General features: G+C 44.1%; 1 protein-coding gene across 2 annotated transcripts in view; it reads right to left on the reverse strand.

Moving 5' to 3' along the window:
* Window positions 1–18,842, reverse strand: part of KIAA1217 (KIAA1217 ortholog) — a 372,896-nt gene that overhangs the window by 259,615 nt on the left and 94,439 nt on the right. Inside the window, exon 1 of one of the 2 annotated variants that reach the window (XM_058669608.1) lies at window positions 10,938–11,025. The exons of the other annotated variant lie outside the window; for it this stretch is intronic. The gene's annotated coding sequence lies outside the window, so the exon portion shown is untranslated. Of the gene's footprint in view, window positions 1–10,937; window positions 11,026–18,842 lie in introns of those variants that run through there. 2 annotated transcript variants of the gene reach the window in all.

Raw genomic sequence — 18,842 nt, forward strand, 5'->3', positions numbered from 1 at the left:
GATTTATCATACTCTGAGAGTGAAGGCCGTAGTAATGTAAATAACCACTCATTTGTCAGCTTTCTGGGACTTTTACAAGCTACACAAGGCAAGAGGCAGCACAGGCAAGTGGCTAGTTTCCAGTCCTAGTTCTGCAGGGTCCACTCCAAGGTCCTGTGAACCCCTAGGTGTGGCCTCCTGCTGGCAGAGTCCCCAGGTGGTGCTGGGCCTCATGTGCCCAGAGACAGGGAGTGGGCTGTCTACACCTGGCCACATGGCACTATCTTCCCTGATAAAGCTACCAGGGCTCAGTCACAGGGGCTTTGCACAAAGGCCCCATCTCTGAGTGCCATCCTGGTCCCATTAACATAAGACTTTGAGAATTGAGTTCCCGCATCTGGGGCACAGCGCCACAATCATCATGCTGTGTTCTCTTCAGGCCACTACCTTAGTTCGCCTATAGATCCTTTTCCTTCTTGCGTCTCTGAGTGAATGGAGTACAGGATGCCTTTGTTGGCTCTAGACAGTGATTTTCACCAGTTGAAGTTTCCCACGGACTCAAATGCAATGGAAAATTTGCTTCTGAGTTCCTTTAATTCCTTTTCCTTGCTTAATAGCTCTAGCGAGGACTTCCGATACTATGTTGAATAGCAGTGGTGAAAGCGACATCTTTGTCTAGTTCCTGATCTTAGTGGAAAAGCTTCCAGTCTCTCCTCATTTACTTCCATACTGGTGTTGGGTTTCTTGGTATGTGGCTTTGATTGTGTTGTATAATGTTCCTTCTATGCCCATCTTACTTAGGGTTTGTAACATAAAGTGGTGTTTGCCTAAAAAGCCTTAAGCAAAATCCTTGGAAGGTGCAGAAAATGGTTTTCATAAAATTAATTGTTAGACTTTCCCTTTCTGAATAGAGAGGAGGGTTGGGTTTGGGTGTGTATATGTGTAGGGGTTGGAATGTAGAGCAAGGGAGAAGGGTAATTGAGGGTGCAGTACTATTATAGTTTGGATGTTATATATTTTTAAAGTTATTTATTTGAAAGACAGAGTTAGAGAGAGTGGCCTCCTATCTACCAGCTATTTCACTCCTCAAATGCCAGTAACAGCTGGGGCTGAGCAAGGATAAACTCAGGAGCCAGCAGCTCCGTCCAGGTCTCCCACATGGGTGGCAGGGACCCAAGGACTTGAGCCATCACCTGGTGCCTCCCAGGGAGCCCATTAGCAGGACGCTGGAGTTAGAAGCAGTGCCCAGGCGTTCCAACATGGGATGCTAGCATCGCAGGTGATGTCTGAGAAAACCAGCAGTAGTTAATCCAAAGAGACATCAAATACATTGAAAAACCCACAGAAAGTCTACCTAATTGGTCTTTCCCTGCTGTAACTGGGTGACTGGGTAAATGTGACTCACTGTTGAAAACATGAAGTTTTGGTTTATTTTTCCAGTTAAGTCTTTCAAACAGATTCCATCAAATACATCCCTTCTGTTCATTAATGACATTTGTATGAGAGCCTGTGAACTTGTGGTCACTTTCAATTGTAAAAATCCAGACTTAATGGGGTGAGCATTCAGCTTATTGGTGAAGTTGCCAGTTGAGACACCCATAGAGTATTCTGCAGTGTCTGGTCTATAACCAGCTCTGCTCCTGACCCCTAGCTCCTGCCATAGCAGACCCTGAGCGACAGTAGTGATGGCTCAGGAAATGGGTCTCTGCCACTCACGTCAGAGACCCAGATTGAGTTCCTGGCCCAGTTCTAGTCAATACAGACATTTGGGAGAGTAATCCAGAGGATTGGAACTCTGTATTTATGTCTTTGCTTCTGGCCTGTCAAATCAGGAAGGACATAAACCCAAAGGTGGGGAAAAATATCTGAATAAAAGTCCAGGTTTAGAAGCTTAATCTCATTCAGATCTCTTCCCCTCCCCACCACAGGTCCATCATTTTTTTATCTCCCAGGGTGCCTGTTAGAAGAAAAATGGAAGTGTGAACAAAGCCAGGACTCGAACCCAGGCATTCACGCATGGGATGTGGCTCAGGGTATCCCCTGGGACAGGGTATGGTTAGGCCCCAGCACCTCCTTCCTCACTCCTGTCCCAAGGCCACCTCCACTATGGATCTGGGATATTGAGGAGACAGCAGGCAAAGCCTCTCTGGGCTTCTTATGTCTAACCTGGTGGGCTCTTGGCATACACTGTCAGGCATGCAAAAGTGCCTGGTTCAGTGCTCTGTTTGGGTCCAGCATCTTTGTGGTTCCTGGATGTTGTGCTTGGAATATGTGGCCCCACAGTTGACATGTTGGAAGCTTCATTCTGGAGTTTACAGATGTTTGGGATGTGGGGGAGGAGCCTTTGAGAAGTCATTAGGATCAGATGATGTTGTGGGGGCCCAAGATGGCATTTGTGGGGCCCAGCGTGATGGTGTAGTGGTTAAGGTCCTCGCCATGCACGCGCCGGGATCCCATATGGACGCCAGTTCTAATCCCGGCAGCTCCACTTCCCATCCAGCTCCCTGCCTGTTGCCTGGGAAAGCAGTCGAGGATGGCCCAAAGCCTTGGGACATTGCACTCGCGTGGGAGACCCAGAAGAGGCTCCTGGCTTCGGATTGGCTCAACTCCAGCCATTGAGGCCACTTGGGGAGTGAATCATCAGACAGAAGATCTTCCTCTCTGTCTCTCCTCTCTGTATATCTGCCTTTTCAATAAAAATTTAAAAATCTTAAAAAAAAAAGATGGCATTTGTGGCTGTGTTCGAGGAGGAGAATTGGAGCTAGTGCACCTGCCGACTTGCTCTGTAATGCCCCAAGTCACACTCCCTTGCAGCATGCAGGCCCTCAGCAGAGCTGGTCCCGTCCCAGAGTTCTCTGCCTACAGAACCATGATAAATACATTGTATTTTGCTATAAATTACCCAGACTCAAGTTTCCAGTTGTGGTAAAAGCAGACTATGATAGAAGAAGAAATCTAGCTCCCATTCAACCTCTCCCACAACTGGCACAATGTCCTTCCCTCCTGCTCCTCCTCTGACATACACATTATCTCAGCAACTGAGGAGCCCTAGTTTTCTGGTGTTGTTTTTTTTTTTAAAAGATTTGTTTATTTTTACTGGAAAGTCAGATTGGCAGATAGAAGGAGATACAGAGAGAAAGATCTTCCATCCACTGCTTCACTCCCCAGGTAGCAGCAATGGCCAGAGCTGAGCCAATCCAAAGCCAGGAGCCGGGAGCTTTTTCTGGGTCTCCCAAGTGGGTACAGGGTTCCAAAGCTTTAGGCCATCCTCTACTGCTTTCCCAGGACACAGACAGGGAGCTGGATGGGAATTGAAGCAGCTGGGATTAGACCTGGTGCCCATATGGGATCTCGGTGGTGTGTACAATGTGAGGATTTAGCCACTGCTGGGCCTGGGTTGATTGTTCTTAAGACAGCACTACCTGGCCATGGGCCATGTGGGGATCTGGTACACATTCCTGCCCTTCCACACACTGTGTAAACCCAGTTGGCTGCACAGCCATTGCTCTGTTTGTAGGAGAGGTCACAAAATACATGGCATGTATGGGATGGTCCCAAATCCCCCAGGTATGCCTCTCTCCTTTTCTCCCCTATCTGGGGTTGGGGTTATCTGTGCACCAAGTCCATTGCTGCAGGACAGCGAAGAGGTTTCTTTGTTCTCTGATGTAGTCCATGGTTGCTGATTCCAATGGAACAGGAAATAGGCCCACTTAATATTCTTCTAGACTCTCATGCGAGTACTTCCAGAAACTCACTTCTATCTGAGCACAGCCATTTCCAGACAAACCACCTGACTGCTTCTCACTGCATGTCCACTCTGCACCAGAAACTATCTGAAGAACCCTTAACTTGGTAGTCATCACAGTACATAGGGTTTTCCCTTTTGGAGAGCTGATGTGACCCTGCACTTTCAACATGTGCAGCTACTGAAAGAAGCAGCCCAAGGATCTCCCTCCTGTCACCTGGTTAAATTTCTGAAGGTGTTCTCTGCTGCTCTCTGCTTGCTCTTGGTGAGACTGTGAGATAAAGAGCTTCATGGTTCAGCCACTCACGGTACATCGTGTGTGTGTGTGTGTGTGTGTGTGTGTGTGTGTAAGGCCAGTGCAGTTGTCTCTTTAGACCCAGAGATTCTAGATATGAGGGAGTGCTGTCACTCATCCATTCAAGTCACGTATTGGAGAGTGTTCCTATTAGAATGCTCTTGCAGTTCTGGTCAAATTGCCACCCAGATGCTCAGCAACAGCAGAGACTGGAGGCCTGTGATGCCCAATACTCTGAATGGAGTTTATGAATGATTTCTTTGGTGTATATAAAGTGTGTGTTGTCCTCCTTAGAGCATTATACAAATGAGAAAAACAGCATTGTGAGGCATAGGTACCAGAATAAAGTATTGGTAACAAAAATAAAGGCATTAAGGCCCAACAAGGCTCTAGACTGCCATATCTCCAGGTGTTTATGACTGCAATGAGATCTCACTGCAAAGTCACTTATTTTCTTAAGGAAAACTGTCTTCATAATGCTCATGCCTGGACTAGCCGGCATGTTGGTGTCATAGGATTTTAGAGCCGAGAAAGAAAATAGATGCCCCAAAGGCTCAGCAGTATCCCATAGGCTGCTAGCATTCACAGCCATCACAATTGAACTTGAAGGCAAGCTTTCTTCCTCTCAGACTATCAGGCTTGCCACCACAACGCAGTCATTTGAAGCTAACAAGTGCATGCTGTGTAACCGGTTGCATGTGTAGCAAAGATCTGGCACAAATGCGTGATGAGATCAAGCCTGTTCTGGCTGAAGGCCTCCTTGTTGGTCCAGTGGGCCCTGCCTCCTGGTATGTGCCTCCTTGTTGGTCCCAAGTTAGTCCTTATGTCCAGTAAAGCACAAGTGATGGTCCCTTTCAGTAAGGAACTGTGGCTATCATATGGCTCTCTCTTTCTGATTCTGTCCTTTGGGAAACCCAAGTGCTACACTATGAGGCTGTTCCTGTGCTAGGGGAAGTGAGATATGCAAACAACAGCCAGCAAGTGAGTCTTGCCTACAAACGACATGAGCAGATCCTGCAGCCCCAATGACTGCAGTCTTAGCCAACAGCTAGACTGCAACCTCACAAGAGAGTCCAAGTCTGTTGAGCTGCTCCCAGATTTCTACGATAAAGAAACACTGAACATGTTAATTACACTGCTCTCTTCCTCTGCAGGACCCTAGGGAGGACAAGATGGGCCATATGACTCAATGACAAGCTCTCTTCTTTCTCACTTGAGGGGAAACACATGCCCCTCACTCAAGGACCTGCCTAGCTAGCCTCAGTCTCTCCAGCACCTGCATGAAGAGGTTGGAAGGTGGCCCTGCCAGGTGCCAGTAACAGCTCTTCCAGGACATCTCATGACAGTTGTCAGTCAGGGCTGTCTTTCTACTTGGAAATCCCTGACAGAGATTTGCCAGCCAGTCACTTGGTGGTCCTACAGAAGATGGAGGCTGAGTCACAGCTTTAGGTAGAGGGCCTTCAACACATCAGCCTTTGCTGCTATTTTCATGCTTTTGGAAATTTCCAGAAATTTCCAGAGGCTGTTCTTTACCCTTTTGGATCCAGTAGAAAAGATGTTTGGAAATGTCAGTGAACCAAGGCCTGGTATTTTCTTAACCAGTGCCAGGGCTCTGGAGATGTGAAACAACTCATGGTTGTGGCCAGAGGATGTACCTGACTCACTGCATGGCTGTCTTAGGCATCACAGACATCTGAGTTCTACCATAGTGGTCTCTCAGCTGCACTGCAGTTTGTTCGCCTGCTCGTGGCTTCTCTGGAGCTTGCTAGGTTTATGCTGCTTTTCTAGGATGATTCTGTTGAGTTAGCATCATTTCTGGCCCCATATCTTTCTCACCAGCAGGTCTTAGGCACAAGCAGAGAGGTATTTGGTCCCATGTTCCCCTGACATCTGTAGGGGTACCCCTGGCATTTATGTTCTGAGATGAGCATCTCTAAAGAGCATGGGCCTCACTCCATGTCACTAGACAATACTGTTGCCTGAAATGCCAGTGTGGAAAATAAGGGTTGGATGGAGTCCCTCAACCTGGACATGAATCCCTTTTCTTATATTTCATATATACAGCTTTTATAATAGTATTTCCAGGGCTGGCATTGCAGAAGGACAGGTGAAGCTGCTACCTGCAATGCTGACTTCCTACACAGGCAGCATATATTTCCGGCTGTTCCATTTCCCTCTTAGCTCCATACTAATGTGCCTGGAAAAGCAGTGAAACTGGCCCAAGTCCTTGGGTTCCTCAACGCATGTGGGAGACCCAAAAGAAGCCCCTGATTCCTAGCTTTAGAATGGCTCAACTCTGGCCATTGCAGCCACTTGGGGAGTGAACCAGCAAATAGGTCTCTCTCCTCTCTTTCTCTCTGTAACTCTGATTTTCAAATAAATAAATGGATCTTCGAAAGGATTTCATTAAAAATGATTCTTACCATCTTTCCCTTCTTTCCACAACTCTTTCTCCTTTTAAAAGAAAAACTTATAATGGAACATTTTCAATGTACTTCATAATCACAAACTTAGCCCTCCACTTACTACATAATATAGACAGGAGTATAGAAGGGCCCCTAAGCAGCAATGATCAAGTCTGAAAATGCCCATTTTGTTCATGTATGTCATGCTGTATTGGCACCCTGCATAGTATTACCTACAAATCAGGGAAAACCTTCCACTCATGTTTGCTGGGAGCATGATGGCCTCTAGTCACAGTGTTGCAAAAGCCAGGATTCCCATCTTCTTCTTTTTTTTTCCTTTATGACTGAGCAGTAGACAGAAATCTCTTTTGTGTGACTTTGTGGGCTATGCTTTATTTGTTCAACAACCCTAAGCCATGACTCATCGTTGCAAACCTGGGCATGTAGACAAAGGTGTGTGAGACAGATTTCATGAGGAAGAGGCTTCCCATCAGAGGGACATGGTTGAAGATTGGATCAGACCTTGCAAGGGGATTGAGATTGGAGGGGAGAAGGAAGGCTCTCCTCTCCCCTCCACAATGTTGGAAGTCTCCCATTAAAAATAAAAGTGCCCTTGGGCCCGGCGGCGTGGCCTAGCTGTTAAAGTCCTCGCCTTCAACTCCCCGGGATCCTATATGGGCGCCGGTTCTAATCCCGGCAGCTCCACTTCCTATCCAGCTCCCTGCTTGTGGCCTGGGAAAGCAGTTGAGGACGGCTCAATGCATTGGGACACTGCACCCACGTGGGAGACCCGGAAGAGGTTCCAGGTTCCCGGCATCGGATTGGCGCGCATTGGCCCGTTGCAGCTCACTTGGGGAGTGAATCATCGGATGGAAGATCTTCCTCTCTGTCTCTCCTCCTCTCTGTATATCTGGCTGTAATAAAATGAATAAATCTTTAAAAAAGAATAAAAGTGCCCTTGGAGCTTAACCTTCTTGCTGTTTTTAAGACTATTTTACACACAAGGGGTTTGTCAGTATAAGTTTTCTGGGGTAGACTTTAAAGAACCAGAGTTTCATGAAAAAGGGTGGGATAAGACCCAGTCAACGGTGCAGCAGGGGCCTTTTCCTGAGGACAGGGTGGGGGCAGGGCAGCTCATTCACTCCCCTTAAAAAAATCCATGTCAGGGATGACATCAGGGTCTGTTTGCATTTTGGAAAGTCTACATGCGGGGGAATTCAAAGTCAATGGCCTCTCAGGAAGTGCAAATACGACTGCTGAAGAATTTAGAGACTGTCAGGGGGCCTGGAATGAACGCTATTAAATCATGCACTGCAAAGAATACCACTTGGATGTTGTTTCAATTTTAGCCCCAGCAAAGTGGAAATTTGTCCCTTGTTATGCCTTTCTGATGGAGTTCGTTTTACTTTCAATATTTACTGATTTTAATTTGAAAGGACTTGGGTCATCTGAGGCACGTTAGCAGGGAGCTGAATCGGAAGTGGAACAGCCAGGAATTGAACCGGCAGCCCAGAGGGGGAGGCTCAATAAGATACACCATGGTGCTGGCCCCTCTGTTGGAGTTCTTACCAGAGGGAGTCATTAGTGAGAATGAAGTAGGTGGGGCCTTGAGCTGCTTTTGCAAAAGAGGTTGAGGCACGTCCCGGGCTGGATGGTGCTTTTCCAGCCTTTTATGATGGCAGACTCTAGGCACTGAGCTGCAAAAACTGGAGAGGGAAGCCCATTTACAGACCTTCTTTAACCAGGTTGGTGAAGGGGACAAAATAAAACAGCAAAACCCTGGTGCTAACTAAACTCTGTGAGAATTGGGCATTTGTGTTCAAAGTATCAAAAAGAAAAGGTTTTTTTTTTCTTTTTTTTATATAAAAATTGACATTAAGAGAAGCATAGCCTCAGGCCCAGTGCAATGGCTCAGTTGGCTAATCCTCATCCTCCAAGTGCTGGGATCCCATATGGGCACTGGTTTGTGTCCCAGCTGCTCCATTTTCCATCCAGCTCTCTGCTTATGGCCTGGGAAAGCAGTAGAGGATGGCCTAAAACCTTGGGACCCTGCATCCATGTGGAAGGCCTGGAAGAAGCTCCTGGCTCCTGGCTTCAGCTTGGCTTGGGTCAGCTCTGGCTGTTGTAGCCCTTTGGGGAGTGAACCACTGGATGGAAGATCTTTCTCTCTGTCTTTCCTTCTCTCTGTAAATCTGCCTTTCCAATAAAAAAATAAATCTTAAAAATAATCTTAAAAAGATCTGCCTTTCAAATAAAAATAAATAAATCTTTAAATGCAACCTAATTTCAAAAAAATCAATAAAATTGAAAAAAATGTTTGAAATACTAAAGAATAAGTTTCTCAAATGACTTGCTATATGTAAACTCTGAAGACTATAAAACATTGTTTAGGAAAGTTAAAAAAATCTAAGTGAAAGGAGGACTTTATATCACGTTCCTCTAGTTGCAAGAGTTAATATTGTTAAGATTTCAGCTTTCCGCAAATTGACATATGGATTCTGGAAAAATCAAATTAAAAGCTAAGTTTATTTTGATGAAAGATGTTCTGAACTCTTCACACAAGAGTCTTCAAAATGTTCGCAGACACATGCATATTATGAATGTACATGGATCTCAACTTCTAAAAATCTTTATTTATTTATTTACTTGAAGGAATGGTAAAGAGAGGGAGAGACAAAGAAGAGAGAGTACTAATCTGCTGGGTCAAAAATGGCCATGAGAGAGAGAGAGAGAGAGACAGACAGAGAGCTAGAGAGATCAATATAATCATAATAAAAAGCGATGTGTATCATCCTCCCAAATATAAGATCTAAAACTATAAAATCTCTGGAAGAAAGGACAAAGGGAGATCTTTCTGATCTTGAATCAGGCAAAGATTTCATAGATATAACTTTGGAAACAAAAATGCATAAATGCTGTGTTCACATTGTTCACACTATATCGTTTAGGGAGCAATGAAAAGGGAAATAAAAAAGTCTCTATGATGTTTAGAGCAGGCACAATTTTTACCCCAGAGATTTCTGAGTTGTAGTTGGTTGAATCCATCGATATGGAACCCAAGGACATGAAAGGTTATAGGCAAACCACTGTGGTCCAGGCAATGGCTCCTTCCTTCCTTCCTACTGAGTGACAGAGGGCATGAGCATGTGGCACACACCAACCTCAGAATAACTGCTGGTTGCAAGAAGTCCAAAGCAAAGTAGGCATGAGTCCATTTGTTCTAGAAAATACAAGTGGATTTTTAGGGACAGAATGCAGAAGAGGGATCACCTGACGATGTAAAGGGATGAAGACAGATGCTGGAAACAGGCCTGGGGCCTTTGATGTGTGACAGACATGCCAGGATCTTGGCTGTGCTGATGCTTTCATGCTACATCCATGTGTCAAGGCTTACCGAGCAGCAGAACTTTGATAAAGGAGATCCTTTCTCTTCCAATAAACCCACTTGAAAGAACTGCTTGTTCAGGGTACACTTTAGAGTCCAATTTCTGAATTGATATAATCAGAATATGGAACATCCTTAGCTCAATTTGAGGTCGCAGGGTAGCTCAAATGGCTCCCAGAAATTATTGCTGATCCCAGATTTTTTGGGGGAGCACCCTGAACCAGGAGTTAGGAATCTAGAGTTTGGGTCTCAGCTCTGGCACTGAAGGGTTGTGATCCTATCAGTAAAACTGTTCTGTCAGCCTTGATTGCACTCTGTGCAGCCTGCAGATGCAGCTTAACCTATGGTGCCACAACCCCTGATAACCATCTACAATTGCACAGTTCAATGGCTTTTAGTACATTCACGTCGTTATGCAACCATTCAACTCCAGAACACTTCATCTTGCAAGTCTGAAACTCCACATGCATTAAACTCTGACTCCCTATTCTCCCTTCCCAAACTCCTGGTCACCATTATTCCACCTCTGATTGTGATTCTGACTGCTCACGTCCTCATATAAATGGTACTATAAAATGCACTAAGCATGTAAATGTTATATCATTAAATCCTCCTGATCAGTAGGGAATTAGCAAAAATGTAAACAAAGAAAAATAAAGAAAATGAACAATGTAAGGCTTTGAGAGAATAAGGAGTCACTGGCTCAGCATTAACACATAGGTCAGCTACCTACTTGCATTGCTATGATCAGATAACAAAGTGTTGAATGAGAAGCTGGTGATCTGACCTGCAGAGGAGAGGATTCCTCTACACAGGATTTCATTCGACTCCCAGTGTCAGCTGGAATAAAACCAGCCCCGGCAAAACCAGAGTGGCTCAGGCTCCAGCGCTCTGGAAACAAGGAATGCATGCACCTGTGTGCATTACATCATGCCTAAATCCAAGGCAATGTAAAGAACGAGCTAGACAAAACGCACACAGCACCCAGTACATTCTGAAAACAGGCCAACTGCCGTCCCATGTAGCCACAGAACATGTTTTCATGACTTCCATAGGGCGGGAATCAAATGTCTCCTGAAAACACAGACTATGGTTCCAGACAGACACAACCACAAGTGGTGTTCTTACCTCCAGAAGCATAAGTCGACCCTTCCCGTGACTGCTGCCTCAGCTGTTGCTGGATCCAGGGTTGGAGGAATGTGCAGTCCTTGGTGTTCTAGGGAGGGATGTTTGCTTTTCAGACCAGCTGTAGCCAATCAACCCAGCGCGAACCAGACAGCCCCACAGACAGACCTCATGGTGGGGGGGCTGTAAGACCTGCCATGGGCAAATTGACTCAAGGGGAACTGATCCTGAATTTAACCACAAGTCCTGGGGTCCAGAATCTGTGATTTTTTTTTTTTTTTGCACTCAGCAGGCACCATTCTAAATAACTTTGCTTGTGGATATTCAAGGATTTTTTTTTTCTTAAAGAATATAAAACTGGATTTAGGCTTATTCTTTACCATAGAATGAGACAACGCTAGTGACATTTCTCTAGCAGTCATTGGAGACTTATTTATCATTATTAAAATGTTTTGCAAGCATGAACAATTATTTCTAAGAGCAGGTTGTTTTTAATTAGAAAAAAACCCCACAAAATGTCAAACTTCCAGGCTTCTGTTCTTGTTGAAAGATTAAGCTCTGCTCTGAGAGCCAATCAATGCAATCTTTCTTTTCAAAGAGAACTCTTTTCAAAAGAGAGAAGGGAACGTTCGAGACAGTAAAATGTATTTGAGCCTTGGACAAAAGATGAAAAAGGGCATGAAACGTTCTGCCTTATTTAGTCCAAAGAGAGAGTCATGTACCGGATGGAGAGAGAGATTTAGAAATCTTATAGAAGTCTCATAATCCTGTCTTGTTAAGACTGCCATCACACTAAAAGCCACAGTCTCATTCTTTGGACTTCACGCATAAGCAGATGAACAAGGCTGTCTCCGAAAAGAGGGTTTTTTGTTTTATTATTTGGTCATTCATAAACTCTCAGTTTGGATCCAGAGCAAATTTTGTACTTTTGGACTGGCCCAGAGAAGACAGGTATCTCTGCGATAAGTGGGAGGGAACAGAAAGAGTGCTGGGTATGGGTCCTGGATCTCTACCTGTGGGTGTTTGCTACAGTGAGGAGGTTTCCATTGTACTGGTGTTTACAATCTGGGCCTTGCTAGCCCAAGCAGAGAAGGCAGACTGGAGTACAAACTCATCAGACCCCATCAACAAGGAATTGCTGCTCAGAGAGCCAGGCAGGTGACTGCCTGTATCCATGCCCACCAGCACTGTTGACATGGTGGAGGCTGAAAGGAGAGAGAGGGAGCTGGGAAGGCAGGCAGGCAGGCAGGCAGGCTGTGTTAGCTCAATGGATCAGGCCCAGCCCAGGATCACAAAGCCCAACTAAGTTTGCTTCACAGCAAGGAGCTTCTATTTAAATATCTGAGCATAAAACCTGAATGGTGAGAGTCTGTCAGGAGAGGGTACAGGATTTGGCATCAGAGCAGGTCTGAGTGTTCTCACAGTCAACAAGCAGATGTGGGACACCTGCCCTCCCAGTCCTCAGTTCTGGAAGCATTCACCACCCCAGTGAGAGAATCAGCCCTGCCCTTGGGAAGGAGGTGACACTGGGCAAGCAACACCAAGCACCACTGCTCATGCAACTGGCCAGGGGTCTTCAGTGCTCCCCGGGGAACAGCTCAGGGCAGGCGGCAGGCTCCGCCTAGGTTGAGGAGGGAGAGGGCCCCTCCTGACAAACCTTGTTTTTTTTCTGGGGTCACAGGAATGGACTGTGAAACATGAGGCTGACTTCAGCTCCGTACCCCTCCCTCGCACTTCTGTCAGAGAGCCATGACCCATGCCTGGTGTGTGCTTGAGCCTATGTGAAGGAACTCCAGAAAAAGCTGCCAGGCCTGCCTAGGTACTGCACACAGTTGGAAGGACACCGGCTTTCCATAAAGCCTCAAGTCTCTGCACCTTGCACAGAGTAATGACAGTTGCTAATGGCAAGGTTTATTCCAGATGAGATGCAAGATATGGATTCAGCCCAAGGATCCTGGATGACTACATTGAATCAAGGACAGGTTGGGACTTGTGTCTCTAGCCAACTCCCCTCTCTACAAGCAGAAAGGACACGATGACAGACATGAGACCCAGGCCATCCTGAGGTTTTCTGTGTTCTCCAGCTCTCCAGTTGCGTCTTCCCCCTTCTGACATGTGCATGCAAGCGCATGCCCGTGAGAGAGAGAGAGAGAGAGAGAGAGAGAAAGAGAGAGAGAAAGAGAGAGAATGAAACAGATGCCTTCTGTTTCATCTTTACTCAGTTCCTGGCACACATACACAGCCCCTGGCCCTTGGATGTGTGTTCTAGAACCAGAGTCTGCGGTCAGCTTCATTAGCCTTCCACTAGTTGCACCCAGGCTCCCCTCACTTCCAGCCACATTGGGCAGCAGGACTGGTTATGTATAGTGTGAATTAGAATTTGCCAGAGTGGCCCATAGGCCGCTGCTATATGTCTGTGTGTCCCCAGAGAGAAGGGAGAACCTTCTTTATATTCAAGTTCTGAGACCTCGTGGGCAAATCGCCATTGGAGATCAATGTCAGTTCTGTTGGATCACTGAGCCACTGAGAAGGAAGTGGGGAGACGGGTGCAGGCAGGGTCGAGGTGGAATCCCCCAAGGAGGTGGAGATTCCTGATGCTTTGTGGAGGATTCCAGATGCAACCACTTAATTGCTTAATTAACTGCTTCTTTTTAGCTGATTTAGTTTGAGACTTTTTGTTTGGCCCTGGCTAGTGAAAGCCCTTAACAACCTGAACTCCATCTGTGCCAGAAGTGGAAGGGAACAAGGAGGGGGAGGAAGGGGATGCTAGGTCTGGACACCAACGGGGGTGACCAGACACCTTGTCCCCACATGAATCGGAGACATGAAGACAAGACTTGACCATTCCTTTAAATAAACGCTCCACATCAACACTCTTAATAGTAACACACGGGTTACTTCCACAACAGTTTCTGACCATTTTGGAGAAATACGGTGTTTTGCAACTTCAGTCAACATTTGCTCATAAGCTGTTATGTGCAGATACTTCACACACACACACACACACACACACACACACACACACACACACACACAATCTAGGATCTGTTTATAAACAAGTGGCCACTATTTTCTTGCAAGAAAAAAAATATTCCTGAGAAGGGGAGGAAAGGGTTGATAAATTTATCCTTTTACAAACTGTTAATTCTCTTAACCAGTAGACCACGTACACTGGATTTCATGCAAAATCCAGCGGAATGAGATACCAGGGAAGAAGCAGAAAGTGAGAAGAACTCATGGTAGTTGCTTCGCAGAGAGTTTCTGTTAGCAACAAAAACAGCTAACTCAGGAAAAAAAAAACGCCAGATTCTTTTGAGAAACACAAAATGGATCAAGGTCAGAGGGTCTGGAGTGAACATTTTTTTGTAAAACAAAAATGCATATTCAGATGAAAAAAGTATACATTTCTTTCCAGAATGATGAAATATAAGTAAACAAGAAAAATACTTGCTTTTTTTCTTCTGCTTTAGAAAACTGTGTCTATTTACAGGTAAGAGATTAACATCAGAAGAAGCAACTCTTCTACAGAATACCACATAAATGTTCTAGAAAACTCAGCTCAAATTTGTGTGAGAAAAATGTTAAGTCTATTCATAGTCATGAATGCTGTAGTTAAGAATGTAAAACAGTCCCAGTAATTTAAAGCCAAGAGGAGGGGGGAAGCCACCTCTGGTGACAAATATTCCATATATGGTTTTTATGCCAAGGCAGCATAATTTTAGCAAACACGAGAGAAAAAAAACCCTTTTAGCTCTTTTGGATTTATTTGTTGAAAAGCAATTATTAACATTAAAAAGAATGTGAAACCACATATTTAAAAAATGTTTTGGTGGTATGCATATTAATTTTAAGAGATTTATTTTCTAAACTACATAAGGGGATATATGGATATAGGCACAGAGTAGAATGTTTAGTTTTTATTCATTTTATTTGGAAGGTGGTAGATTCACAGAGAAGGAAAGAGAGAGAGAGAGAGAGAAGGAAAGAGAAAGAGAGTCCTTTTATCCACTGACCCACTTCTCAAATGGCTCTAATGGCTGAAACAGAGCCAGTCAAAAGCTAGGAGCCAGGAGTTTCTTCTGGGTCTCTCCTGTGGGTGCAGGTGCCCAACACCCTGAGCAATCGTCTGCCACTTTCCCATCCCATTAGCAGGGAGCTGGATCAGAAATGGAACAGAAGAGACACAAGCCAGTACCTACATGGGATGCTGGTGCTTGCAGTTGGGGGATTAGTCTATTGAACCATAGTGCTGGCTGAATGTTCAACTTTTTATTATTATTATTTTATTTGATAATCTTTACACAGCTGATTAGGGCACCAAAGGTCAAGGGCTACAGGAAAGTGTACAAGACCATTGTTCCCATATTATTATTATTACTATTATTATTATTATTTCTGTATCTGGGGTAAGGGGAGAATAAAGGGAGAAACCCCATCCAGCCTCCCACTCATCCCAGGTCCCCAACATGGGGCATGCTTTGAGGGTCCTGCTCAAGTGATTTTGATAGTCCAACAGTTCTGAATTGCTGCCAATCTAATCATTCCAAACACGATTAAATTTCTCCAGAAACCACTGGCTGACACAGTCTACCTTAGAGTCTTCGTTAGCCCAGATTTTCACTGCCAACGCATGGCTGGGGTAGATATCGATTTGTTCTATCCTGGGTCCTGTTGCGATTGTTCAGCTTTTAAATGCCTAACTGGGGCTGGGTGGCTGGCACAGCTGTTCAGGCATGACTTGGGATGCCTACACTCCTATCAGAGGGTGTGAGTCCTGGTTGTGCTTCACATTCCAACTCCCTGTTAAGGTGTACCTTCAGAGTTTGGGTTTCTGCTACCCATGGGTTGGGACCAGCCCTGGCTGCTGTGGGTACATAGAGAGTCAATCACTGGATGGGATAGATCTGTGTCCTGTGTCATGTCTGTCTGTCAAATAAAAAATTACAACATTTAGACAATTCAAATGACAAAATGAGTTTACTCCACACGTGACTGGACAACCCACTCCCTACAATACAGCTACATTAATGTGCCTGTCCTGAAATTTATCTCCCTGGTGCTACTTTCAAGGCCAGAAAAGTTAAGCTAGGTACTGACAGTGTGCATTGCTTGAAAGAAGTTCTCCTTTTCCTCCAAAGCAAAATATATCAAGAGGGTGGAATAAATCTGTCTGCTCTTCCTCCCTCTGCCAATTCCACTGGAGTTCAATACTTCTCCTGTCCTGAGTATTACATCCCCAGTGGTTCTTAAAGGAAACAAATGTGCCTGCTTGATCTCCAAGCAAGAGATCCCACATGTATCAGCCCCAGATGTGGAAACCAGACTGACCCAGGAGGACTCAGGAAAAGTGATTCAAATCTACCAGTCCCTATGGCCTCATTTGGTCATGTGTGGTGTGAATGGGAAGTCGTGATTTCAGCATCCTCCCTGAGTAATGCTCAGGGGCCAGGTGATGCCAAGAGGGGCTGTCCTTGGCTTTTTATAGAGACATGTGTTCTTTCTCCAGCAGCTTCTTGTTGAACATGGCCCTGTCTTGGATGCTCTTTCATTTGTGAGGGGAGGTGGAGGACACCTGACAGTTGGAAAGCCAGATGTCATCCTGGCTGATCTGTCCCCACTGACTTTGTGCAGATCAAGGTTTCCTGGGTGAATATCAAATGGGAGCCTTGCGATCCCATTTGAAGCCTTGCGATTCCCAGTGAAGCCCTCTGTTCCCTGGAAGATCTAGTGCCTGGGAACAAAGCATTCTACTTGGTCCACTTCTAAACAGATTTTGTTTTCATTTTTAAAATTATTATTATCATTTTATGATACAGTTCCATAGGTTCTGGGATTTCCCCTACCTTCTTCCCTAATCCCTGCCGCCACCCCCTGCCTGCACACACTGAGTTCTTCTATAGCATTATAACAGCATTAGTTCCTTATGAACAGTCATAAGTCCATCATTGTGGGCATTAACAATGGCAGACAGTGTCAAGACACATCCAACAGTTTCACTGGGAGTCCATCCTCAATCCAGAAGTAGAGATGCACACTGTGCCGTACCTCCCTTCTGGATATGTCAGTTTCCACTACACTGTCACCATAAATCCCCCCAAGTGAAAAGCCACACAACAAAATCAACAGGAAGAAAAACAGAAAGTTATAACACCATTAAGTTAAACAACATGCCCTTGGATATGACAGTTTCCATTGCACAGTTACTATACATCCTCCTAAATGAAAAGCCACAAAACAAAATCAACAATAGGGAGAAAAAACAGAAACTTAAAATGCCATGAAGTTAAATAACATGCTGCTATCAGTCTTGATAGAATTATGACTCCTTTTAAAGGACTAAACCATTGTAGTAAAATGGGGAAAATCTGTTAGGGGGTTGGAGTCTGAGGGTATCCCAGCCTATACGAAATTGTACTACATAGTTCAAAAATTCAAAATAAAAATATGTTAAAAGAAAAGGAAAAAATTAACATGCTACTGAAGGACCAATGTGTTGCTGAAGAAATGAAAAAGGAAATCAAGAACCTTCTTGAAGAAAATGATGCTACTGTATGATCTATGAGTCAGTGAAGAATTTTATGGGATAAAAGTATTTTGAAGAAATGAAACTAAAAACAAAAACAAAATTCATGAGATATAGTGTCCTCTGATTTTTGTTGGTAAGATGTATCTCCAGCAGGCAACAAATAAACGGGTTTTGTGTTTTTAATCCAGTCTTCTAATCTAGGACATCAATTGATGAGTATAAGCCATTTACATTCAGGGTTAATACAAAAAGGTGATAATTTTTTTCTGTCATTTAGCAATGGATTGTTCATTGATTCAGTCTTCCGTTGTTATTTTGCTGGGATATTCTTCACATTTGCCTTTGGTTTTGGTGGATGCTATTCCTTTTCTCTGTCAAGAGAACATCTTTATCATTTGTAGGGCAGGTTTTGAAGAGGCATATTATTTTAACTTTTCTTACTGTGGAAGAATTTTATCTCATTTTCAAAGACAAAGAAAAATCTTTGCTAGGCATGCTATTCTGGGCCAATAATTTTTTCTTTTAGAATCTGGAATATGTTACTCCATTCTCTTCTTGCCTGTAGAATTTACTGTGGGAGATCAGCTATGAATTTAATAGCTATTCCTCTGTAAGTCAATTGATTTTTTTTAAGAGCACATTTAAAGATCTTTTCCTTATGTTTGATTGAAGAGAGCTTGATTATCATATATCATCGTCAATATTGCTTTTGGTCAACTCTGTTGGGAGTTTTGTGCCCCTCCTGGATGTTGTTTCCCAATTTTTTTCTCCAGATTAGGGAAATTTTACTTTATAATTTCATTGAATACATTTTTAAACACAGCTTTTCTTTCTGCACCTTCTGGAACTCCCATAACTCTTATATTTGACTTATTAATAATATTTCTTAATTCTGGAATACTCTTTTTTAGCTTGATCCAACTCTGCTTCCAGCTTTTTGTTTCCCCATTGTGACAAGAAATATCTTCCACTTCTCAGATTATTTCTTCTGCCTTCTGCAGTCTATTATTGAGACTTTCCACTCAATTTTTAAAATTTGCTCTACTGTGTCCTTCATTTCCAATAATTCAGCTAGATTTTGTTTCAGTATTGCTATTTCCTGTGTGACACACTCCTAAATCTCTGCATGTGCTTCTCATTGTTGATAAGAAGCTTTATAACAAATGTTTTGAATTCTGTATCCCCATTTTCTCAATGTATTCCTCAGTTAACTCTGAGGTTGGCAAAGGCTTTTGCTCCTTTGCAGGGGAATCTTCAGTAATATTAATTGTGCCTTTGTCTTTTCTTTTGCTCTCGGTCATTGTACTTCTGGTTAGCAGATTCTTCTCCTTAGTGCAGGTTTCTAAGCTGTGTTACAATTCAATTCAATTTTATTTATTGCA

This window comes from Ochotona princeps, chromosome 10 (assembly GCF_030435755.1).
Source record: "Ochotona princeps isolate mOchPri1 chromosome 10, mOchPri1.hap1, whole genome shotgun sequence".
NCBI lineage: Eukaryota > Metazoa > Chordata > Mammalia > Lagomorpha > Ochotonidae > Ochotona > Ochotona princeps.